General features: G+C 38.8%; 1 long non-coding RNA gene across 1 annotated transcript; it reads left to right on the forward strand.

Annotated features, from left to right (window-relative positions):
* The first annotated feature begins 1,904 nt into the window (after nucleotides 1–1,904).
* LOC118907635 (uncharacterized) lies at nucleotides 1,905–20,138 on the forward strand. Its single transcript, XR_008996229.1, has 3 exons — nucleotides 1,905–2,763; nucleotides 16,867–17,152; nucleotides 19,318–20,138. It is a non-coding gene; the product is annotated as an uncharacterized LOC118907635 (long non-coding RNA).
* Nucleotides 20,139–26,254: the final 6,116 nt, after the last annotated feature.

Consider the following 26,254-nt stretch of genomic DNA (forward strand, 5'->3'; position numbering starts at 1 on the left):
ATAGTTTATCTGGATAGTGATCTAAAAGCTCTCCCCATGAACCCCAGTCTCCTGAAACACAGAGAACAAAGCCATTCTCTCCTTTTCATGACCATCCTTCAACTATTGGAAGACAGCTCTGTCATCCCTTAGTCTTCTCGCCTTCAAGCTAAACATTCCCAATTGTTGCAACTGTTTCTCACCATGCCCATCTTTCTCACCATCTGGGTATCTTTTTCTAAATTGGGGTTCTTTGAATTTTTGAGCATGACCCACAGAAAAAGATCTACTTTACGTGTCATCAATACGCATATGCATGCATGTAGCTGAAATGGAGGTTTCACAAAACAATGCATACCCTAATTAGCTGCCACCATCTCATACATTTTCCAATCCCACTATTCTACTTGATTCAGCTGTGTTCTATTCTATTTTTTAAAGGCTGGTTACTCTCCATTAAATGGGTTTCATACTCATGGTTGGCAACCATAGTTTGAAAATCACTACTTCCTGAGTCCAGAACTTGAAGTCTTTGTTTTAAGGTAATATAAACACACTGAATTTTAAAGTAACGCCATCGTGCCATTGGCTGAAAGTTTGAATCAGTTATAACTGACTTTCTCCATATGAGCAGCATCCAAGCCTGCTTTCCCCCAACCCGCTGCTTGTGCAACTGATTCTTTTTAACCTAAATGCAGTTAATCCTGTTATACTTCCATTTTTTTTAGTTTCACCTTTTTTCAATGTTTCAAAAAATTTGGGTATGATTTTGTCATCAGTCTTTCCAACATATGCATTTTTAGTAAGTGCACTTTCCATAGAATAATAAGGTTTTATGGTTTAGCTCTCGAAAGATGACTGTTTACCTAAAATCTCTGCCTCTGTTACAGTTATTCATAAGCAGTTGAAAAAGAAGCACAAAGAGAAAGACCTATTGTACTGGATAAGAAAATAAAAGTTCTGCTAGACTGAATTTGAGATTATTATTTTTCATATGGGCTTTCTATTTAAAGTCAATTTAGATAACGTTTGCCCATAGTGGAAAAAGAAAATGCCAGTATCCTTCAACTTCATGGGCATTCAGTTCATGAAGATCAAATATATATGGACTATTCTACCAAGGCCTTGGGAAGCTCCCCCAGAAACCCAGAGAGACAGAGATCCTCTGATGGAGTACCATCTCTTGGCTAGGAGATAAAGTAAGGCAAGTATACGAGATTTTCATTCATTTATTTATTCACCTATATTCATTCTACAGATATTTGTTGTACTAGACTGTGGAGCTAAAACAGGGAATCCTAAATTAGACTGTGGGGGTTTGCAGGGTAGAAGAAATGCAAAGCAGGTGGGTCAAAGACCACTCCTTAGAGAGGTGGCCACTAAGTCCCATTGAGCTCAAGAAATAAGGCCTTCAGTGCTGTTGGTAAGAGTTAGCTAGAGAAAGGGAGAGCCACAGGCTGGAAGGCTCAGAGGGGAGAAAAACTATTAAAGAATAGTAAAAGACAAGAACAGTTGCAGAGTAATTCAAGCAGGTATGGTTTTGAGCACACTGATTAAAATATATTTACTTGCCACATGTCCAGGCTAAGGTTATAATAAGGAATCCAGAGGAAGTGGCCTCCATCTGTGTTCTGCAAAGGACACCCATCTGTTTACTGGGAATCCTGCGTAGTTTAGGAGCAGCTTGAGGATATTTAATGCATTTTCTACTTGTGGGTTTTAAGCTCTTATCAGATGAATAGAAGCTGAAAGCTGTTGGCCCGAGTGGAAAAAGGAATGGAGGAAGAGAGATGGAGTTAACAAGAGGAATGATGTCCTTTCCATCTTCACTCCAAATGCCAGTCTCAAACCAACAGAGTATATTTTTCCCCTTTTTCCTTGATTTATCTCTTCTTTTCTTTTTTTAAACTGGCAGGTTTGTTTTTTGTTGTTTTAAATTAGTTCATTGCATTCTTCATGGTCCAAAAACTCAAAAGGTTCAAAAAAAGGTGGGTAGTCAAGTCTCCTTCCCTCCTAAGGATTCCCTGCCACTCAATTTCTTCTCCCAGAGACAACCAGTGTTACCAGGTCTTTTTTATATTTCCAGAAAGAGTGTTTATACATACAAGCAATATGTATACATAGATATACCCACACTTTTTTCTAATCAAATGGCAACATAATGTACACACAGAAAAAAGATAGTATTTTGATTTTCCTTTTACAGGATTGACCAGATCAAAAGGGGAAAACATTTTTAAGTGGAAGAGAAATTCGTCCTCAAGGAATAAGAAAACTAATGAGTATCAAGAAAACAAATGAATTAAAAAATATACAATGTGTCTATTTTTTCCCCCACTTTCACCCATTTATCTCTCTCAACCTCTTAGGAAGAAAAGTAATTTGTAGGGAAAAAAGTACAAAGAGAAATATTGTTGGCTCTCCTTCATGATGTTTACTAAAATCCTTGAATTATAAAAAAAAGCTTGCAATCTTTTGCTGTCAAATAAAAGAAACAAGATACATAAAAGAAACAAGATAAAAGAACACTGAGTTATGATTAGTGCTTAAGATGTTATACAAGCTTAAGAATTCAGAAAGTTATACATGACTCTGTATGCAACCTTCAGAAATATTAACAATCTGTACAGACAAACCACCATCTAATTTCCTCTTTTGTGCTACCAGATTGATGTGGAAACAAGGGAAAGAATATTCAGGCTGAAATGAAGAGAAAGGACATTATAAGTGAGTAACAGGAGAATTAAAACATGAAACTTTCTGCATCTCAAGATAATAGTAATGGTAAGTGCAGTTTTAGCTAAGGAATTGGTTAAGAACAATTTGCCTCAGTGACTATCTTACATGTGAATATGTAATACTTTTTGTTTGCTAGAAATGGAGAATGGAATTATCATGAAGCTTGTCAAACAAATAGCTTTTGGCCTCCAAAAGTGTAATTGCGTATCAGAAAACCCAGGGACAATTTTCCCCTCCACGCTGTAGAATTCGTTGAAATTCATAGAGAAAAGGTAAATCTCCCTTCCACTATAACATTTCCTCTTCAAAACCTTTTTACCTCATGAGAAAGTAAATTTCATTACATTTTGGACTCTATGTTCTCAACTGAAAACAATATTCCCCATCTTGAGGGATCACACACCTTACTTATTGGGCCTGACCCCTGATAACTGTGGCCGTTTCCAAGTATCAAACCCACCCTCAAAATGGGAGAAGTTGTCGATGTGGTAATGTTCAAAAGAAAGTGCCACAGACTCAGAAACCAATTCCACAGGAGGGATTCCAGAAACGTTGTCAGCAGCATGAAAATGATGTGTGCCAGCATTATATCACTGTCTCCCAAGATAGCTTGAAGAGGACTTGCTTATTAGGTGGTTAGTTTCTGAGAGATAGGCTGTAAATAGGCATCACTGCCTCACAGTCAAACCTTACAGGCTTTTTTCAGAGGAAATCCTATCTTCCAGGCTTAGAGAAAGACAAGAAGCAAGTCCAGGAACTATCTTGTAACTTGAAATTGATTTTCAAATTAGTTAATTTTCTAATCAAGTCAAAATTATGTATACAAATAATGCATAAGGACAAAAATGGAAGAAACATATCAGAACCTTAAAATGGATCAGATTATAGGGGATTTTATCCTCTATTCCTTTGAAGTATATTTCCTGCATTTTTCATAATGATTATGTATGCTTTGGTAATCAAGATCAAAGACAAAAGTTTAAAACTGAAAAAGAAATTTTTCTCTCTCTTCATATGTATTCCTCTTCCCCTGTGTGACAGGATGTCATCCTAAACATTTTGGGCTTGTCCAAGGTCCACTCTATTGTTCTCAATAACAATTTCCTAGGTAGACTAGGAACCAAAATGCGAAATAAAAACTAACATAGAAACCACCTTTTTATAATATAGACTTCCCTCTGCCTCTACTGCCAAACAATCTAAATATATCTTTATGCTCAACCTTCCTAAGGGCAAAGACCCCAAGGGTCCTATTTAGTGTTTTCCCTTAGGGAAAATGTTGTGTGGCCCCATTGTCCCTTCAGTAAGCTCCCCTCTCCCTGCCCGTCTTCCCCCAAGAAGTTTGGCTTCCTTCTATCATATACTGGGTATTTGGAACTCTAAATTGTGTCCCCTGTCTTCTATCTGGGGAAATAGCTGCATTTTTCTAACCAGTTCTGCCATCTAGTCAGGATAAACAGTCTTGTTAGAGGTCTTCCCTCTGTCTCTTTGGCCCTCCCTCTGGGAGTCTTCTAGACTGCAGAGGGTTGGGGCAACTTGGAAGAGCTGCAGCTCCAGCCAGCCTTGCTGTGTGCAGACACTGGAAGAGGAGGCAAAGGATGCCTCGGGAGAAGGATGCCAGTAGAAGGGCATCAGTGTTTGCATCAGGACACATCCTGACCTTCTCCCGAGGTTCTGTGGAAGAAAAGTGGTTCCCTGGATTCCTTTCTTGTTCTCCTCCAAATCCAGGAGACCCAGGGCTATGATATGATCCTGAGTAGCCTCTGTTCCTGTTCTTGGGAAAAAAGCTGAACTGGATGAACCCAATGCCTCAAGAAGACTGTGATTGCAATTCTATTTTATCCTAATATACATCGGGGTCTCATTTGTAAGAACACTTGTGCTTTTGCAGGCTGGTTTGCTTTTTATCTGGGAATTCTGAATCTTGTAACAGTTCCCACCTCTTGCTAGGAGGCTTAGCAGCACATTTGTAGCCTCCTTGTAGCAAATACCTACAAGGGCTTTATGGCATATATTTTGTACTCTCATCTCACTCAAGTTCCCAACTTACTTTACTGACTCTATTTTCCTTTTTGTCATGTTTCTTACTTGTTTTTACAACATCGTTCTTACTTGTTTTATCTTGTTATGTTGAATGTCCCTTTTAAACATTCTTGGCACCTTTTTGGAGTAAGTAGAATATAAGTAAAGTCAAATCAATTTTTAAAATATACGTTAGGGGTGCTCATTTTTCTGCTTATTTCTGTCTTTTTATCACAGTTTCCCCCCTAAATCCAAAAGTGGATTCCAATTCCATCATTATGACTATGCAAAAACCCTTAAACTACAAAAGTTGGTATAATTAAATTATAAATATTTAGTGAGCAAGGACCAAGTCTGCTAAGGCAGATACACCTGCAGAAGGCAAAAAGAACCCCACCTGGGGGTTTCGTTTCCAGCTCCACCATGTACAAGATACTTGACCTGGGGCAGAGCCCTTCTTTCTGGAGCTCAGTTTCCTTGTGGCTAAAATGAAGGTGTTGAATCTGGTCATCTTTAAAATCCCTTCCAGCTCTGAAATTCATTGACTTTCTGACCATTGTGGGCACTTAGTAAATAACAAACACACTTCCAGAGAACCTCAAGGTTGACTTGCGTTTGGACGCGTTGGTCAACAAATATTAACTTGGCATTCACCGGGAGGAAATGTGTCTGTGATGAGCTGAGCGACAAATCACAGATGGTCCCCTGCGCATCCTGTGGAGGCCCAGGCCTAAACACTAGACTTAGAGACTTGTTTGTCCCCACTGGTCCCCTGTGCATCCTGCGGAGGCCCAGGCCTAAACGCTAGACTTAAGACATTTGTTTGTCGCTACTGCCTGAGGGTTCCAAGTTTTTTACAAGATCACTAAAAGCTGAGATTCCTTGCCAACATAAAGAACCAAGGACACAGTGGGAAAAGTGGCATTCATGGGAAAGGGAATTCATCTACTTTTAGAGAAATAAAATTATGTAGTCCTTTAGAATGAAGGGGGATAGAGAAGTTTTTTTAAACTTAAAGAAGGTCATTGTTTAATTTTAATAACTCTGTAAGTCAAAAGTAACCTATACAAGAATATGAAAGATATTATGTGTAATTTAGTTTTGCCACAAAATTATCAGGCTTGGTATATTTTCCCTTTAAAATTAATCCTTGTTCATCATAAATGTGCTGGTTGATTTTTGTTCTAAATTGCCTGCACCTTTTAACACTGAGTTCTAAGCTGATAGCATCTTTTAGGGTTTGCTGGTCTATGAGGAATGGAGTCAAGTTGAGAATAAAACATCAACAGTACAAAAAGGCTGGTGTGTCCATTAAATGTCCCGTAATTACAGGAAGTAGTGACCTATTTTCAGAAGGAGGCTGAGAAAGAAAGAAAAGGGAGAAAGCCTCATCAAATACAAATTTTGCTACATACAAGAAACTTTTTCCTATGTCTCATCTTTTTAAACTATTCCAGGAAGAGGCCTTAGACCTATTATTTTTGATCATCTCAGAGGATTCAAAACAGTGAAGATGTCTCTTGAGATGCATGTCTTTACCTTAATAAAGGCCAAATTGTTGTGTCCTTCCTCACAGGTAAATCAATAGACAGAGGCAGATTCTTTCTCCTGTTTTCAGGGGGTAGATGTCTGAGGCATCAGAGGCAGAGCTGGGCCAACGACCTGCCATCCTTAGGAGGGAGGGATGTGGTTCACAGAATCTCAGACCAAATCCCAGAATCCCACACCATCTGGACAAAATACCTGAAAGTCTTTTCTTGTCCTGTAAAATGTAAAACTATACCCCTAACAGCCACGGCCAAGTGTGCTTTGTAATTCCAACAAATACAGGAGCATCTTAATTTATGGTCATGCTTTCTAATCAAGAGCTTTGCAGCACTCTATTCCTGCTCCCTAACAAGCATTTCCATTTGCTTCCTTCCATCCTTCCAAGTGGAAATGATCTTGAAGTCTTTTTAAAAAAATTATGTTTACCAAGGTCATTGCCTGAAAGATAGCTGGCAAAGGGGCACTTGGCTCAAGACAAGGCCTCCACGAGATTTAAAAAGGCAGAACCACTTCCATTCTTTGAAGCTCCAGAAAAAAAGAAAAAAAAATCTTTATTTTAATGGAGACAATTTGGATGCTTATTTTTAACAAGCTGAAACTCTTAATGTGCATGTACACAAATACAATGCAATAAGTAATGATAATATAAGATGTAATAACAATAAAAAATGCAATAAAATGAGACTATATAATTGCAGAATTTGTTAAAATATTAATTCATAATATACAACTATTGGCGTGGCTTGCTGTGGGACTCAAGTCAAAAAATCATTTTTATTTTAATCCTATCAGGCTTTTCTGTAACCCTGTGTTTAACTTCATCTGAAAATAAAGATGAAGCTCTTAAACATAACTTGAGGCCCTGGCCCAGTGCTTCCGCCTCCCAGCCACTGGGTGTGGCATGAATTCTTGGGTTGTGGCTATGTTATGGGCCACCTGCAGACAACGTCCTCTTCAAGCACAGTGATCCCTTAGATCCTGAGGAGCTAAAAAGTAGTCACTCATTTGTATTTTCTCAAATAGCCTCTGATTTTTTAGAAAACCCTAAGGTTAGGGCTATACATTTTCCATCAGTTTTCTAGGGTTTTAAATGGCCTAGTTTTAGTCTCTGCATTCTTTTCTTTTGAAGACAGCAGCTTCCCTCTGAATAGCTTTTTATATTCCTTATCCCTTTCTTGGATCTCCTGTAACTCTGGAGAGCACCCAGCCTGATGATGTCATGAGGAGGCAAGTTGAGGCCATGAAAAGAGCACCCTATTGTGGTGATCTGCACCGCCTTCTCCTCTCTGCTCTCCCCTGCTGTGTCCCTGTTTCCTGCCGAGTCAGCAAGCCAGAGTCCTCTCCCTGTCTTCTGTGGGGCCTCCACGTTGGTAACTGATATCTGCAATCTTTGCCTTGTCTTCCACGCTCTGTGAAACAAGCTAACCAAAAACACATTGTGGTATTGGTATCATATAAACTGTGACTCCTCTATCCATTAATGTGTAAATATTTTTAAAGCTAATGCTCCACTGATTGCTATTAAGCAGATTCTCTTCCCAATCGCACTCTGACTCTGTAAGAGACTCTTCTCAGAGCCTATGTGCAGAGTAAACACTATGCTAATCTTAATAATTAAAGCACTTCCTGCCAGGATGCGTTTTCTGTAGTACACTGTAAGTGACCTAGAACGTATAGATTGGTGTAGTCATTACCCCTCCCCCATCGCCTGGATCAGCAATAAGCCAGGGATGTCTCTTCAATAGCTTCAAATATTTGATTTCTTGAGACTAAAGGTTAGATGCTCCTCGCAATGATGCTTTAAGAACAAAAAAAAGGGGGCAGCCATGGGAGTTCTAGATCAAGTACATGTGGAAAGGAATAAACAGATGGATATAAGATATTATTCACTATAAGGACCTTGTAATCAAATTTAAAATTTTGTTTGTTTTGAAGATATATCTGAAAATTCTATGAATAGCTCATCTTAAATTGTATTTATTATTTTTTAAATATGCCAACACAAAACATTTCCCCTTTTTTATTTGAGAGGAGATCTTAAGAAAAACAATGGAGCAAATAATCCTAAATGCCTCCCATTATATCCTCAGGTCTTCATCCTCTCAGTACTCTGCCATCCTGCGCACACACCCAGCAGCCAGGTGTAGTGAGAAAGCACACAACAAAAAGTCAGAGCTAGGTTCAAATTTCGACCCAAGCAATTGTTAGCAGTGAGACCAGAGTACGTTATGTGATCACTTTGTGCCTCCATTTACTCCTAGAACTACTGTGAGAATGAAAAGAAAGAAAACATGTGTTTTTTCTGAAATAAATTTATAGTAGACAGTGCTAATTCCTGTCCCTCTGCAATGGTGAAGCTTCTAGAGAATGTGAGGAGCTTCTTTAAGAGCCCCAGGTTGATGTGCTGTTTGAAGGAGAGGATGTAAGCACCATCCTGTGGAGGACCATGTGGATTTTGCAGTGGGCAACATGGAGCACTTCCTAGTGCTCAGCTGTACTCCCCTGCGGATTCCGCCACATGGCTGCCAGCTGTCACTTACCTGCAGCCACCTGAGTTATAGTCGCTAGACATCTGCTTGCCTCTCCCTCTCTGCAGGACAATGAGAGGTCAGAAAGCCGGTGTGCATGGTGCCACCGTGTAGAAATAGACAAGAACCCTCAACCTGAAAGACAGACATTAAAGGCATTCAAATTATCATGAAGTAGTGTTTACAGAGACCTCTCACCCCCACTTTTGGCTGTTTTTGAGAAGTATTTTTATGTGGAAGAAGCAAAGCTTTCCCTGTAGACCTAGTAAGATTTTACATTTGCCTACTTATGTTTTCCACTGCTAACGTTCACCAGAGAAGATTTATTTTGACCCTCTTCAAAACCCACTGTACCAAGCCCATGTTCACTGTGCTTCCTGCTCCTTCTGTCACATGAAAGGTTTGCCTGTGTGGTGTTCCTTTCTCAAGTCCATCCTGCTGATATTGAGGGTAGTGAAGATTAATTGGGATAGTTGTACTAGGAAAAGAGATATTAAGCTCTTCTAGACTTTCAAGGATAGTTACAGTCAGTCAAAAACAAAAATAATTGGGCTTCTCTGCCTTGGCTTGGCTACTGGATGCTTCCCGCCTGCCTGCTCCACAGTCCTTCCGGTTCTCTGAGCCACAGGAGAGTTAGGGGTTGTGGTTTCTCCTATCATGGTTTTGGCTTTTTCTACCAATTCATTCTCTTTTACATTTTTCTCTCATTGTTTCTTCCTTGTTCCATCTCATTGCTTTTTCTTGCCTCCTTTTCTGACACTGGCATTATTTCTTGCCTTCAAATTTCTCATCTTTTCCATAAAAGGAATAAGTTTCATTGTTGCTGACCAAGCCTGTCTATTTTTTGTTCTCTGAGGGCTTATGCTGAAGCTCTGTTCAAAACTGCCAGTGTACAGTTGGCCCTGATAAAACCATAGAAAGCAGAGAACCCACCCCAAAAATAAACAGTCACTTCCTTCTTGGAAGGGCCATTAGTAGTGCAACCAATCCTTTCATCAAAAGCTGTGAAAGGTACACTGCTTCTGTACCAAATGAGCACCATGAAACTGGCCTCTTGTAATTCAATCAACAAATATTTTTTGAGCTTCACAGAGCCCAGCAGGTTGAAAGGTAATGAGTTCAAGACATCACGACTGGCTTGGTATCTGTTCTTGAAAAGGCACATGAGTAAACAAGTCATAAAGAGGCCCATCAATGACACCCCTTCTCCCACCTCTCCCTTCCTCCTCCTTGCATTATTGTCTCTATATCCCTTCAGCGCCAACTAAAATGCCCTATATTTTTTCCATTTTAAATCATCAGTTTTCCCCCAATTAGAATGAGAATGGAGGCTCCATAAAGGAGGGAGTTTTGAGTGATAATTCATGGCTGAATCCCTAGTACCTGAACATTGCCTGGCATATAAAGGCTCAAACATATGTGCTGAATGAATGAAATGCAGAAATGTGGATGAAGGGCTATGGAATTACAAGAATCCACATGAAACTAAGGGTCATTGTGTGTGTGTAAAAGATTCATAGAGAAATTTGATGCTTTTGCAGTGATGTAGGTGAAATATCAAGTTGTTCAGAGGAGGCTTTGGTAATCTGGTGCTGAGGTAGAGATCTTCGAGGGGGAAATGTGATATTTTCCACCTTTAAAGCTTACTAAAGGTCTTGTTCCTTCATTGAGATGTATTAGAAATGCTTATATTTCATTTGCAAGGAGAGGAAATGGGGAGTATTCCCAGTGCTTCCTCAGAACACAAGAGGCAATCTTCGCCTTGTCTTCCACGCTCCTATCCAGGTCAGAGTGGTCAGAGGGGCATAAGAACTCAGGTGTGTGGACTGTGGGTTTCTTTCTTGTCTCTGTTGTGTGTCCTTGAGCACATTACCTTACCTCTTTGAGCTATACTTCCTCAGAATATAATAATACAAGACCTGGAAGAGACTTCCTAAATGAGAAAATGAATGTAGAGTGTTTAACCTACCTTTAAGCCCAGAATAATAAAACTGGCTATTCTAATAAGATCCCAACAGCAAAAAACAGCTCATAGCTTGGTACATCCACATTGCTACGGTTATATATGTAGTTTCAGGAAAAGTCAAAAACAATTTTCCTCCAGCTCTTTGTTCCTATACAAAGTGGCACTGAATACATCATAAATCAGGTGCCAATAAATATTAATATCCCCTTCCATTCCCAACCTTCCCCAGTAGGAAACTGAGAAGAGAGGGAAATCACACTCCTCTCCTTTTTCTGCTGCTGCTGAAGAGCCTAGATGATTTTCTTCCACTCTGGATATGGTCCCTGGGTGATGAAGCCATTATCCTGTTTCTCCGTGCCATGCTTACACATTGCCCACCCCCCATTACTTCTGCTGAAAAAGTTTTCAGCAGAAAAACTTAACCTTCAATTTTATAAGCTGCTATTGCTATTTATTTAAAACATTATTTCTCTTTCCTGAATACATCAAATATATATTTTTAATAAATTGAAGAAACTCTCTTCTGTAGGGCAGAGGAAGGGAATGAAAAGGCACACAGTGAAAGAGAAAGGAGGGCACCAGGAAGCTGGAAAGCCAGCAGGAGGTACTTGGCCAGCTGGACTTCCTGGGGCTTGAGTTGCTGGGGGTTGAGCAGCTTTGTGTGTGGATCAATCCCTGGAAGAAATGGGGTCCCAAAGCCAGTCTTGGCCTCCGGGTCCTTAGTTTACCTGCTTGGCCAACTTGGTCCCTAGATGAAATTTTGGACCCTAAGATAAACCTGAGTACTCTAACTAGGTTCTTGTTTCATTTGACACCTGAACCCAGTTGTTGCTGCGTTCAGTAAGAATTAGGTATGTGCTTTGGGTTTGAGAACGTTTATGCATGGGCACAGCTGTAAGCAACCAAGATCAAGGTAAAAAACATTGCCAGTTCTCCACAAAGTGTCCCCTTGTCCTTCGCAAGTCAAAACACCCCACCCTACCCCAGGAAAGCATGGTTCTGAGTTCACCATCAGTTCGTTCTGCCTATCCTTTAACTTCATGCAAATAGAATCTCACAGTAGGGACTCCTTTTGTCTGTCTTTTTTCACTCAACATTAATTATGTGAGATTCCTGTAAGCTGGTGCATATAGCAGTAGTTTGTTCTTTTTGATTGGTGTGTGTGAATTCCATTGTGTGAATACGTCACAACTTATCTATACTCAGTCGTCGGCATTAGTCTTGTTTCCAGTTTGGGGGTATTATGAATAAAGCTGCTTTGAACATTCGTCTACATATCTTTGGATGGACTTAGGCACTCATTTCTCTTGGGTGTTAGGAGTGGAATTCCTGGGTGATAAAGGAGACACACAAGCTTTTAGTAAACACTCCTAAACAAGTTTTCCAAGTTTTTGTCTCACCTTATACCCACATCACCACTCTATCCTACTTCTTGCCTTAAGTGGATAGAGATAACTTTTAGTTATGAAAAAAAAAAAATCTTTCTTTCAATTACTCTAATTACTCTACATTCCCAGCCCTCATGTTCAAATCAAGGTTCTATCAGTTGCTATTCATCTTGGCTTGTACCTGTTGTTCCCTGTGCCTGGAACACTCTGCCATCGTGAATTCCTCTGGCCAGTTTTTTCTTGTCATTCAGGTCCCAGCACAAAGGACACCTCCCTGGCGGGCTTTTCCCTTACCACCCCACCTAAATGAGTGCTTCTGCCCTCTACCTAGTCACTCACTGCTGCATCACGCTGCTTTATTTCCTTTCTGATCCAGTCTTCAGATGACATCATCATAGCTGACGTCTGGACCTCAACCTCATGAGAGACCTTGAGCCAGAGCCACACACAAAATGGGACAAAAACTTTGAAAACAGCAGAATTAAACCACTTCCACATTCCTGACTCACAGAAACTGTGAAAACATTCATGTTTATTGTCATTTTACACTGCTAAGTCTCGGAATAATTTGTACGCAGGAATATTTAACCAGTACTAGCTCTTAGTAAATATTTGTTGAACAAATGAATGAATAAATGAATGAGTGAATTTGATTAAGAGCAGCTTAAGACATGGCTTCACACTGTCTGCTCTAACCTGATCGGTATGCCTGGGCCATGGACCCCTCCTCAGTTCTGTAAATTTTAGTTTAAGCTTATGATCCTAGAGCAGGGTTTCTCCACCTCAGCACTATTATCATGTGGGGCCAGGTAATTTTTTGTTGGGGACAGTCCTGTTCTTTGCTGTCGGATGGTCAGTAGAAGCCCGAGCTTCCACCCACTCAATGCCAGCAGCAACTCCTCCTTCCAAGCAATTGTTACAACTAAAAATGCCTCCAGACATTGCCAAGTGTGCCCTGGGATGCAAAATTGCCCCCATTTAAGAACCGCTGCTTTAAAGTTATCATCGAAGAGAGAGCAGAAGTACTCATCATACTGGTTGGGGTCAGAGCTGGTACAAAATTTTATAATGTGTTTTAAATACTTGATTTATAAAATCCAATCAACATGTAACCTGCTTTCCCCCCCCAAAAAATATAAACAAATAAAAAATACTTAAGCGAAGTACACCTATACATAAAACAATCCTCTCTTTTAAGTAAACAGCCCAAGTAATACATATTGTTGTTAGATGTGAAAAAAAAGATAACACTATGACCAATTAAAATTCAACCTCTGAATTTAAATAAAATATTGAGGTGATTACTCCCATGAGCCTCCCTTTGGAAGAGGAACAGAAATTACTCTTAACAGTAGGGCAGTCCAAGAAAAAGTCTTCCTAAAATACACCTTTGCATTTCCTGTTCCCTCTACCCAGTAAGCTTTCTCAAGAGAGCCATTCAGCTTGCTTGCTTACCTAGTCATTCAGGTATCTGCTTAAATATCTCCTCTTCAGAAAGGCCTTGTAAGACCAACCTTTAAAAATAGCACCTTCCCCAATCTGGCATTCCTTATCCTGGATAGCATTTATCATGGTCACATGCACTGTGTATTTCATTTTTCCTTCTTGTCTGCATCTGCACAACTCAAATGTCAGTTCCAAAAGGGCAGGGATTTGGGTTTATTCATTGCTGCATCCTTGCCCCTGTGCCTACTGCCTACCACTAGATAGGTACTCAATAGTATGTGTTGAATTAGCAAATAAATGGAAGTGGTGGGTGATGGACAGGAAGGTGTCAAATGCCAAGGAGGGCTCAGCATGTTCCACGGGGACAGGTGGGGGAGACCTTTCACTGCATATTATATTGTACCTTTTGCATTTTGAATCCTGTGAAAGTAATAGTTACTTAAAACAATTAAAATTCAAAAGAAAAACGTAGTCAGTTCCCCTTGTTGACCAAATGGGGCAAATAATGCCTGCCCTACTATCTCAGCATTATTTCACATGAGTGCCACACTCAGGTTTTTTCACCATGTCTCATTTACCCTTCGTGTAAAACTGGCTTGTGTTGTTATTGTTTGCACAACATAAAATAACAGGTTGTTTGGGATCCTCATTCCTCATTTTGAGAGCCTCTGGGTCTCTCTTTGAATCATGTGTCAGTGTTTTTTCAAGTATTTTATATCATATATAAGAAAAAAGACTAGCAAAACTATCACTGCGTATTATCTGCAGTTATGAAAAATATTTATTTCAAGCATTTTATATCTATTAACTTGATAGCTACTTTCTGAGAAAAGTGAAGTGTAAATTCAAATTTTGTAAATCAAAGAGTTTAAAGGTATCATGGAGACATTCTAAGATGATTCTGTGGAGAATGTTTTTATTTGAAAAAAATGAAAAAGGATCCTTCTACAAAGCAAGTAGTATCCTTATGGTATTATTATTTATAATAAGAAACATGAATTTGGTCTTCTTCCTAGCACCCTGGTCCTAAAATCGTTGGAATTGCCTAAGTGGTGAGAGTGACAAAGGTGTCTTTTGTTGTGTTAGCTGACACCTTTGTCACTAACGAGTGAATTTTGGCCCTCACTTAAGGAAGGAGGCTGGTTGTCAGGAGAACCAGCCCTGTGATTACAGGCTTCGGACTTTAGGTCCCACTCCGCTCAAGAAAGAAGAGCGGCTGGAGGTTGAATATGTTGCCAGTGGCCAATGGTTTAATCAGTCATGCAGTAAAGCCTCCATAAAAACCTAAAGGATGGTTTTTGCACCTTTGCCCATACCTTGACCTATATGTCTCTTCCATCTGGCAGTTCTTGACTTGAATTCTTTTATAATAAACTGGTGATCTAGTAAATAAAATGTTTCTCTGAGTTCTGTGAGCCACTCTAGCAAATTAATTCAACCCAAAGAGTGGGTCTCTGATCTGTAGCGTATCATTCAGAAGCACAGATGACAACCTGGGCTTGAGAGTATATAGAGTCTGAAATGGGAGAAGGGGGGCAGCTTTGTGGGACTGAGCCCTTAATCTATGAAAGGTGATGCTATCTCAGGTAGACAGCGTCAGAATTGAGTTGAATTGTAGAATATCCAGCTGGTACCCAAGAATTGCTTGGTGTAGCAGAAAAACCCAAACACACATTGGAACTGGGTGCACAATTATAATTCTTATTCTGTCTTGGCCTATCCTTATCCTATCCAAGCTACACACAAGCATCACAAATCTGGTTTCTTGAATGACATGATTAAAACCAAAGGGAAGGGTGGAATCAAAAAGGTCCTCAAATACATCTGTCCACTCACTGCATTTGAACTCTGGTGGGCACAATACATGCAATGGGGAGTAAAAATGGGTAAACACATAAGTGAATGAGTGAAAGAACAGAGAGTAGGACTGCCTTCTGGCAAAGCAAATGTAGAAGTTGACTGTACAACATCACATCTTTTTGGACCTTAGTGCAAAGGAGCAAAATGGTACAGAAAAATATTATGCAGAAAATAATCACTTTAGGTGACTTTGGGGTAGCTTGATAATTTTTTGGGATGCCATAAACATGCAGCAAAACAAATCAGCCTGACATTCAAAATTTAAAGATGTGACAGCTCCTCTTGTGGGAAAAATAACTATGGTTATAAGAGGAGGCAAACTGGGTATGTTCGAGGTTTACAAAGGTTGCCCAAACCAAGAAGTAAGGGAGAGTTCAAGGACAATCCTCATCTTTTCATCTACTTCTACAAAGAAGAAATAACCAACAGAACTGTCATCTTGAAATTCAAAGGACAGACTCTAAAGGAAGCCATATGCTTGGACCACCTGTGGTGATTTAGTAGCAAAGGACATCACACATCAGGGGACAAAGGGGCGTCTAGGTCCCATTGCTCCCTGGACAGTCCAGTACAGCAGGGGAGAGTAACAGCTGGGTCCTTTAGCAGGCAGCCTGAGCACCTGCTTCAACCTCTCCTTGTGCACTTAATGTTTGAGTCTTCCAAGACAAAAGTACTGAGTTGGTTTGTCCCCATTCAAAATGGGACAGTTTCACATTAAGCCACCTCCAGCCTGTGTAGGGCTGCCTTGTGTCGTGGGTCAATCCCCTGGCCAGTCTTATCAGTTGCAACTAAGGAGCATGGTTGGTCACTCAACATAGACGGCACAAGCCATGGCAACTTATACAGAAAATAATGAGGCTACTTTCAGCAAAAGGCAGCTGTGGGTAAGGTTATATTCCAACCAAACTGTGTCTATTGATGGCAGTGCTATGCTGGTTATCACAGTATCTTTAACCTCTCTTCTGTGTATCTGACTAATCACCAACACTTGTCCAGACTTCTCTAAAATGTCTGTCAGATTCTTCCATTCCCCTCTTCTTACCCAGATAGGCCTGTGTTGCTCAGAGCCCTCTTCAAGGTACGACTTGCTGCCCCGCTGCAGAGTGTGATTGTCCTGCCTCCAGCTGTCTGCTCCTTCAGAGTCAGCTTTCCAAGTCAAGGTCACAGGCTAAGGTGGATCCCTAGCCAATGACTGAGCGAATGGTGGTGGAAAGGCTTAGCCACTTGCCACCTACCCAAGGCTCCTCTGCTGGCAGTCCGGCAGAGCTCCTCATGGGCCTAGCAGCCTGGCAGGTCAGATCACCTTCTGACTGCTCTGCCTGCCCAGTTCTGCTTCTTCCCCTTTTCTTTTATAGATCTTAACCACCCAATAAACGTTTTGTGCTCCCAGCTCCTTCTCGGCATCTACTTCCTGGAGAACCTAACTGCAAACATTGCTCCATCCTCCTGATCCTGAGGGAACATCGGACTCCACTGCAAGATGTTTGTGTAGTTTGAAAACGTCTCCCAAGATCCTGTTCCCATCTCAGTGATCCTGACATTTCCCGTGGGGATTAGTGTAAAGTACCACAGCTTTTTCCTAAATAGGAGAGGCGTGAAGGAAACACCAGTGGTGTGCTCAAAACATGAACAACTACCATGTGGAAAAAATGAAAAAAATGAGTACAAATCAACAGGTTTGCTTCAGTGTTGGAATTTTTTTTCTTTTCCCTTTTTTTTTTTAAAACAATTAGTATCATTGAACAATAGAATTAGTTGCTGCCTAAGTTAGGAAACTCCTGTCATGGAGCTATTCAAAATGCTAGATTCACTGAATGAGCGATTGGGCCAAATGAGTTCTAAAGTCCAGGTTCTATGATTCTAACACAAATTCAACATTCTTTGCAGCAGTAGCATGAAGAACTGTCTTTGACTGTAATATTGACTCTACTTAGCAGGACACTGTCTTACGCAGATGTTACTTAAAGTTATTCCAATATATCTGTTTACAATACTATCCATTCTATACCAAATCTGTGTACTCTTCCAATAGGTGAAGTCTTAAAAGCATACATAAAAACTAGGATTGACCTACAAGCACACACACACACACACACACACACAACTTAGAAGCAGGGAGCTCTTGTTCCTGTAATTTCCTCTCCCTATCACAGGTTTGGAATTCTTTGACCTTCAGGTCATGGAAAATGAATTATCTATTTCCTTGAGCTTTTGCTCAGGTAGAAGCCAGACTAAAATGGAAAAAGGGAACCATTAAGAGGTTGTGTTGCAAGGAATTTTAATTTTGGAAACAGTAATCAAAATTATAGTTTGAAAATTAAAATTTTAAATAGCTCGAAAGTGAGAAAAAGTTATAAGGATAATACTCAAATTTGTTCATTACTTCTCAGTATGATAATAAAAATCAGAGTTACATTGACAAATAAACCAATATTAGTTTTCTATACTAATCCTTGGGAACCTTTTGCTATTTTTTAATACAATGGAATAACTAGTTGGAGTAAGTCAGCTTCTAGATCTTAGATCCTGTAAGGGAGAAAACCCCAATATGCTCAACAGGTCACATTGTGCTCAAGTGTGACATTCCAATAATTTAAATGAATAATATCTGCAATGATATCTGCAAACAAAACTGAAGGTAGGTTTAAGGCAAGGTGAGTTTTAGATAAGGTAAATCTCAGAACACAAAAAATATATAGCTGGGAGGCAGGAGACAATAGCAGTCAGACACCAGTATCAGACTCTGACTTTGGTTTGAATTCAATCTCTGCCTCTTCCTAACTGAAGAATCTTCAGCAAGTTACTTCACCCTTGTATGTCTGTTTTCTGTAAAATAAGAATAAGGAAATCTACTGCATATTAATTTTGTGAGAATTCATATGTAAAGCACTTAGCACACAGCTTGGCATACAGTAAGTATCTAATTAATGAAAACAATCTATAACAAAGTCCTTAAAATAAAAACCTGATCACAATTATCACTTCTAATTTTTTTTTGGTATCATTAATGTACAATTACATGAGCAACATTGTGGTTACTAGATTCCCCCTATCACCAAGTCCCCACCACATACCCCATTAGAGTCACTGTCCATCAGCATAGTAAGATGCTATAAAATCACTACTTGTCTTCTCTGTGTTGTACAGCCTTCCCCGTGCCACCCCCCCCACATTATGTGTGCTAATCGTAATGCCCCTTTTTCCCCCTTCTCCCTCCCTTCCCACCCATCCTCCCCAGTCCTTTTCCCTTTAGTAACTGTTAGTCCATTCTTGGGTTCTGTGATTCTGCTGCTGTTTTGTTTCTTCAGTTTTTTCTTTGTTGTTATACTCCACAGATGAGTGAAATCATTTGGTACTTGTCTTTCTCCGCCTTGCTTATTTCACTGAGCATAATACCCTGTAGCTCCATCCATGTTGTTGCAAATGGTAGGATTTGTTTTCTTCTTATGGCTGACTAATATTCCATTGTGTATATGTACCACATCTTCTTTATCCATTCATCTACTGATGGACACTTAGGTTGCTTCCATTTCTTGGCTATTGTAAATATATCACTTCTAATTTTTAAGTAATTGGCTTAAGTTGTAGACTAGAACAGGCTGAAATATGAGAATAATAGTTATTTTGATAACTATTATAAAATAGTCATATGAATTATATAAATTATAAATTATATATTAATATATATTATTTATTGAATTTTTAAATTGTAATGAATGGATTATATTAATATAAATATTATTTATTGAACTCTTCTATGAGACAAACATAGTGGCAGATACTTCATTTACATATCACTAATTTTCACATTATATCTGGTATTTTTATCTCTATTTTACAGATGAAGAAACTAAAGATCAGAGGGTCAGAGAGGTTGCAAGTTACTCTATAACTCAGTCTCTTCACTATACCATACTGCCGCTAAGAGTTGTGATGCAATCAAATTAATCTGTAAATTAAATATATTTTAAACAATGTAGTCAGTTGCTGATTTCCATAACATTCCTGTCAGATGTCATGCAACTTTTGTTGGAATATTTCCAGTGATGGGAAGTGTATTCTCTTTGAAGCAACACATTTCACTGCCAAATAGCTTGATGGCTACAGAATTCTCCTTTATTTTAGTAAAATGTGCTTTAATGGTTGATTTACAGCAGTGAAAGTAGAGGAATTGCCCTCTATTTCAGTATGTATTAGAGTCTTCCCTGGACCCTGGTCGCAAATCTGCTACTCATCTTCAATCTGCATGATTAAAAGGAAAAGTGAGGTAGAAGAGTCCACTGCCCTCCATCCCTCTCTAGAACTGCTACCCTCCTGGATTTGTGGCACTTACTACCACAAACATAGCAGTCAAGTATGACTACCAAAATATCATGTTCGCTTTAATTCACTGAAGTATGAGCAGTAAGCACTATGCTTCTTAGTTATTCCTTTGTATACCTTCTTTTAAACAATGTAGTGCTACACATGGAAATCCAAATATATACACCAGATACATTAGAAAAGTTCTCATTTTTTTGTTTGTTTAAACTACTTTTGTTTCTTAAAGACCTAAGATCCTTTGAAGCTGGGAAGAACCACTTCAGGATCCCAGGGGGGGAAGCTCCCCCAAAATACTTATTTGGTGTTCCTGAAACTCACAACCAAGAAAACAAAAACAAAAAAACTCCAACAATTAAAAATGAGGAAGAAAAAATATACATATATATACACTTCCAATTGTAAAATAAATAAGTAACCGGGATGTAATGTATAGCATAAGGAATATAGTCAAAATATTGTAACAACTTGGTATGGTGATAGCTGGTACCTAGAATTATCATGTATATAAATGTTGAATCACTATGTTGTACACCTGAAACTAATGTAATGTAATACTGTGTGTCAACTACCCTTCAATAAAAAATAATTATCTGAAAAAAAGAACCAGAGGAACCCTTCAAAAAAAAAAAAAAATTCCTCACTCTAAGCAGATTAAGATATTTACCCTGGCTTTACATGGCCTTGAGCTGAGCTGGTTTGAACTGTGATTGGCTCTTGCCCAAATGAGAAGTAAATGAAATGGTTCTGAATGAAGTAAACATTGATTTAACCTAACAAAAAAAAAAAATGAGGAAGAGATACAAAAATATACAAATGGCAAATAATCACATGAAAAAATGCTCAACATCATTAGTCATTAGGGAAATGCATTTTAAAACCACAATGAGATAGCACCACATACCCACTAGTGTTGCTATAATCAAAGATACTAACAATACTAAGTGTTGCAAAGGATGTAGAACAACTGGGAGAGAAAGGTTTGGCAGTTTCTTAGTTTAAACATACACTTACCATGCAAAATCTCAGTCTCACTCTTAGATACTTACCCAAGAGAAACACAAGTGTATGTCCACACAAAAGCTGGTATTTAAGTGTTCACAACAGCTTTCTTCATTATAGCCACAAGCAAAAAAATCCCACCAAATATCTGAAGACAGGTGAATGGATAAAGATACAGTGGTATATCCATACAATGGAATATTATTCAGTAATAGAAAGGAATGAAATAAATAGACCCACACAAATACACCCAACTGATTTTTGGTAAAGGTGCAAAAGCAGTTCAATGGAGAAATGACGGCCTTTCCAAAAAATGGTGCTAGAGCAATTGGACATCTATAGGCAAAAAAAAAAAAATGAACCTCAACCTAGAGTCATAGGATCCATGACAGGTATACAGAATATGTAACAATTTTAGGGCTATTTATACCAAAAAGAACTAAATGACAAAACCCCAAATTAGCAGGGGCTTCATTATATACATTTCTCCTTACCAACAACAACCACCATGCAAGTTAGGGTTAAGCGCAGCAGTTCTCAGAAGTTACAAGAGCCCCAAGCTCCTTCTGCATTGCTGCTCCACTTTCTTTGGTGTTCTAACTTGGTCCACATTGGCTGTCCACATTCTCACTATGCCTATATTTTGGCCAGTAGGAAGGGGAAGGGGAAAAAAAGCAGTGGACATTCTTTCTTTCCCTTTGTGGACACTTCTCAGAAGTCTTACATGAACACCTCATATCCTTGGCCATTACTTATTTATAAGTTCCACCCAGCTGGGTGGGCAATGAGAAATGTGTCTTCATTCCAGGTAGCATTATGTTTAATTGAATATCGAAAATTCTATTAATATTACTAAGAAGAATGGAGAAGGTATATTGGAGAAGACTGCAGACTCTTCCACAGGCCACATGTATGTTTTCTTCTTCAGAGATTCTCAAGCCTCTGTCTTTCTGAAAAGTCTGAGCAAGGGTCCTTTGCAGAGAAATGAACATAAAGAAAATTTACTCAGTTTTTCTAAATAAATAAATACTGAGGATGTGTTTATCAGTGAATTTCATTTATTCATGTTATTTATTATTCATATTTAGCAGTAGTCAACGTAGGGTGAGGGCCTCCGGGAAAAACTAGGCAGGATATTTACAGTCAGAGCAATGTAACAATGTGCAAAGAAGTCTCTATCAAAATTCTGTGTTAGCATTATGCAAAGTCAAGGTCACACTAATTCTCTAGGGTAAAGATACCAGACTAGGAATACAGATATCTTCATTGAGATCCGTTAAAGCTCAAAAGGCCAGGAGCAACTTGGCCTGGAATGTTTGAGTCTTCTGCAAATAAAGGAGGGTATCTGGCATAACCCGGGACTTCACTGTAAACAGCCCTAGCAAACAGACAACAACTCAGCCCACCTTGGGGGCAGGGCAGGTGGTACAAGTTTGCACCCCTAGCCCTTAGCCACATTCCTGAAAATCCTCAACGGACTATAAATCCCCTAGACAACACACCATCATGGGCTCTCTTGTCCCCTCCTGGCATGAACCAGGAGCTCCGTCCTCTCACTGTATTTCTCAATAAAAGCCTCTCCCTCGCTCTCCTACCTTGGGTATTTGCTAAGTTCATTCTTTGACTCTGTAAACAAGAACTCCGGCATCATTAGTTATCTCCAATAGTTCTCTTCTTTTAAAAAATCAATTTATTTGTTATTTTTCCATTCAATCAAACTTTACCAATTACCTACAAAGAAGTGGATAACATATTTATTTCCCACTAAATGTGATTCTACTGTGGTCCAGGAGTGTTTGTTTCCATTTTTCCTCTCGGCACCTGTTACATCTGGTATTTAAATAGCTATTCAAAAAACATCTGTTCAAGAATAAATAAAGAATAAATGTGGTCTTTCCAGAACTCAGATCCACTGGTATTGTTCTGTTTTCCTAAAGATAATGAAAACCATCCATAGTGATGTTGAATGTTTCACTGACATTCCATAATTCCCTGGTCCTGATAATATTTATTTGCCTTTCTAGAAAGGCCGAGATGTCTCAGCAAAGGAGAATAGTGGGATATGATATTCAAAGCCTCATCATAGAATGTGCTCTCCATTCTGTGATTTCATGCAGAAGACATTATGGTGTTTTCTCTGCATTTAGTGTTCCCTTTATTCTCAGTCAAGTCCAAAACCCATTTCTCCCTGACCTCTCTCAACTTACTCTGATAAAACAATCAAGCCTTTCTTTGTCAGCAGCTCAAGGTTAATTGTTCTTTCTAAAGCTTGACCTCTGTACTCTTTCTAATCCCTTCCCTCTCATATCTACAGATGCTGCCTAGCTGATACATTTTAACTTATTTATGCTTTTTGCATGCATAAACTATTGCTAGCTTTCACTGCTGTTCTAGGAAAGTCACAAAAGGAAGGTGACCTCATCTTATAAACTGCTTAAATACATCTTTTTACAAATGGTGGGTTAGAGAAACAATTCGACACATGTATCCTTTCTTTCTACTGGTCACTTACTGATTAAATGGTTTCTACAGTGTTACTTATTCATTTTTTAGTTGTTCAAGCCTGAAGCCTGCTATTATTAGCCCCACTGAAAAATCAATGTTTAACAAATAAGTGAGGCATTAACTATGAAAGCTATTCATGTCAAAAACACACATCTGACTTAGCCAGAATAACCACGTCATATCCTATTGTGTGGGTTTGGTTTGAATATCCTATGAAGTTGCTGAAATATTGAAATATTTCAGGGATTCCTGAGGATTTCATGGCTAAGAAAGTGTGTGAATGCCTCCTAAAAATAACTTAAGGTTGAGAGCAATTGCCCCAGAGGAAGGACCAGGGAAACTAGAATACAGAAATTCTGCTTGTAGGTCCAGGAAAAATTTTATATCAAGTCCCAGGAAAACTGCCAGAAATCCACATTGCCCTTGATTCCTTTTCCAGATGCCTATTTTGCTAGAGGGGGGACATTTTTCTTTTAATGTCTTCTTATATATATACATTCTTACTGTATTTTAAACCTTTAATGAATTCCAAATGTTCCCTTTTGCTTATTCTTGGGTATTCAGAACTGAAAAACAAGCCAGAAAGGAACAAATTCTTCTTCTGACCTTTCCACTCCCTGATTGCTGCTGATCACTTTCAAATTGTAATTAGACACTTTTGAAACTGTGAGCTCCAGGCTGCCTTTACCTTCCTCAAGCCATTGTCATGTGGTGGCTCGCTACACTGGATGATAGGACAAGTTATTACCTGCACTTTTCTCATTTTTCTTTGTACACATGAGTACCTGTCATATGAAATGATTGCCTGATTCTGGTGTTGTAAAACTGTGCCTTCAATTCTGCACCACTAATCTCAATAACTTCCAAAAGTTCTTCTAATGCTTACCACCAAAATAAAGTCTTTACCTTTGCTTACTAAATATAAAAATATAGCACATTTAAAAATACCAAGAGAATGAGAAGACAAGGCAGACTCAGAGAAAATATTTGCAAAAGATACATCTGATAAAGGACTGTTATGCAAAACTATACAAACAACTCTTAAAACTCAAAAATGAGAAACAAATAACTGAATTAAAAAGTAGACCAAAGATTTTAACAGATACCTTACCAAGAAAGTTATGCAGATGGCAACTAAGCATATAAAAAGATGCTCCACATCATATGTCATCAGGGAGATGCAAAAATCAAACAAAGAGATACCACTATACACCTATTACAATGACCAAAATCCAGAGCGCTGACAATACCAAATGCTGGTGAGGATGTAGAGAAACAGGAACTCTCTTTTATTGTTGGTGGGAATGCAAAATGGTACAGACACTGTGGAAGACAGTTTGGCAATTTCTTACAAAACAAACATAGTTTTACCACACAACAATGGCATTCCCTACTATTTTCCCCAAGGAGATGAAAATTTATGTCCACACAAAAACCTAAACATGGATGTGTATAGCAGCATTATTCATAACTGACAAAGCCTGGAAGCAACCCAGATGTTCTTCTGTAGGTAAATAGATAAATAAACTGAGGTATTCAACACTAAAAAGAAATGAAAGCCATGGAGAAAAGCCATGAAAAACTATGGAGGAAACTTTTTAAAAAAATTTTTTATTAAGGTATGATTGATATACACTCTTATGAAGGTTTCACATGAAAAAACAATGTGGTTACTACATTTACCCATATTATCAAGTCCCCATCCATACCCCAATGCAGTCACTGTCCATCAGTGCAGCAAGTTGCCAGAGATCCATTATGTCCCTTCTCTGTGATACACTGTTCTCCCCGTGATACCCCACACCATGTGTACTAAACATAATACCCCTCAGTCCCCTTCTCCCTCCCTCCACACCCACCCTCCCACACCCCTCCCCTTTGGTAACCACTGGTTCCTTCTTGGAGTCTCTGAGTCTGCTGCCATTTTGTTCCTTCAGTTTTGCTTCATGATCTACAAATGAGGGAGATCATTTGGCATTTGTCTTTCTCCACCTGGCTTATTGCACTGAACATAATGTCCTCCAGCTCCATCCATGTTGTTGCAAATAGTAGGATTTGTTTCTTTCTTATGGCTGAATAGTATTCCATTGTATATATGTACCACATCTTCTTTATCCATTCAGCTACAGATGGACACTTAGGTTGCTTCCATATCTTGGCTATTATAAAAAGTGCTGCGATAAACATAGGGGTGCATATGTCTTTTTGAATCTGAGAAGTTGTATTCTTTGGGTATATTCCAAGGAGTGGGATTCCAGGGTCAAATGGTATTTCTATTTTTAGTTTTTTGAGGAACCTCCTATGGAGGAAACTTAAATGCATATTAGTAAGTGAAAGAAGCCAATGTGAAATGTGAAAGGCTGCATACTGTATGATTCCAACTATATGTCATTCTGGAAAAGGCAAAAACTATGGAGACAGTAAACAGATCAGTGGTCACCACAGGTTAAAGAGCACCAATGAGTAAGTAGAGCAGAGGTTTTTAGGGCAATAAAACTACTCAGTATGATACTGTAATAGTGGATATGTGTCACTATATATTTGTCCAAACCATAGAATGTACAACTCCAAGAGTGAGCCCTAATGTAAACTTTGAGCTTTGGGTAATAATGATTTGTGAATGTATTTTAACAAAATATATCATTCAATTTTAACAAATCAATTTTAACAAGTATACCACTATGGTGGGAGATGTTACAAATAGGGAAGGTTATACATGAGTAGAGAGGCAGGGATTATATGGAAATCTCTGTACCTCTCAATTTTTCTGTGAACCTAAAACTGCTGTAAAAACAATTCCTAATATGTATATATTTATATATTATATACACATTATATTTATACACATTAAAAAACAAAATTCAACTGAGTTATTTTAAAGATTTTATTGGCTTTATTCAACAATTCATGAATCAGGCAGCATCCCACCTAGCAGATGGAAAGAAGCTCCA

This window comes from Manis pentadactyla, chromosome 3, assembly GCF_030020395.1.
Source record: "Manis pentadactyla isolate mManPen7 chromosome 3, mManPen7.hap1, whole genome shotgun sequence".
Taxonomy (NCBI): Eukaryota; Metazoa; Chordata; class Mammalia; order Pholidota; family Manidae; genus Manis; species Manis pentadactyla.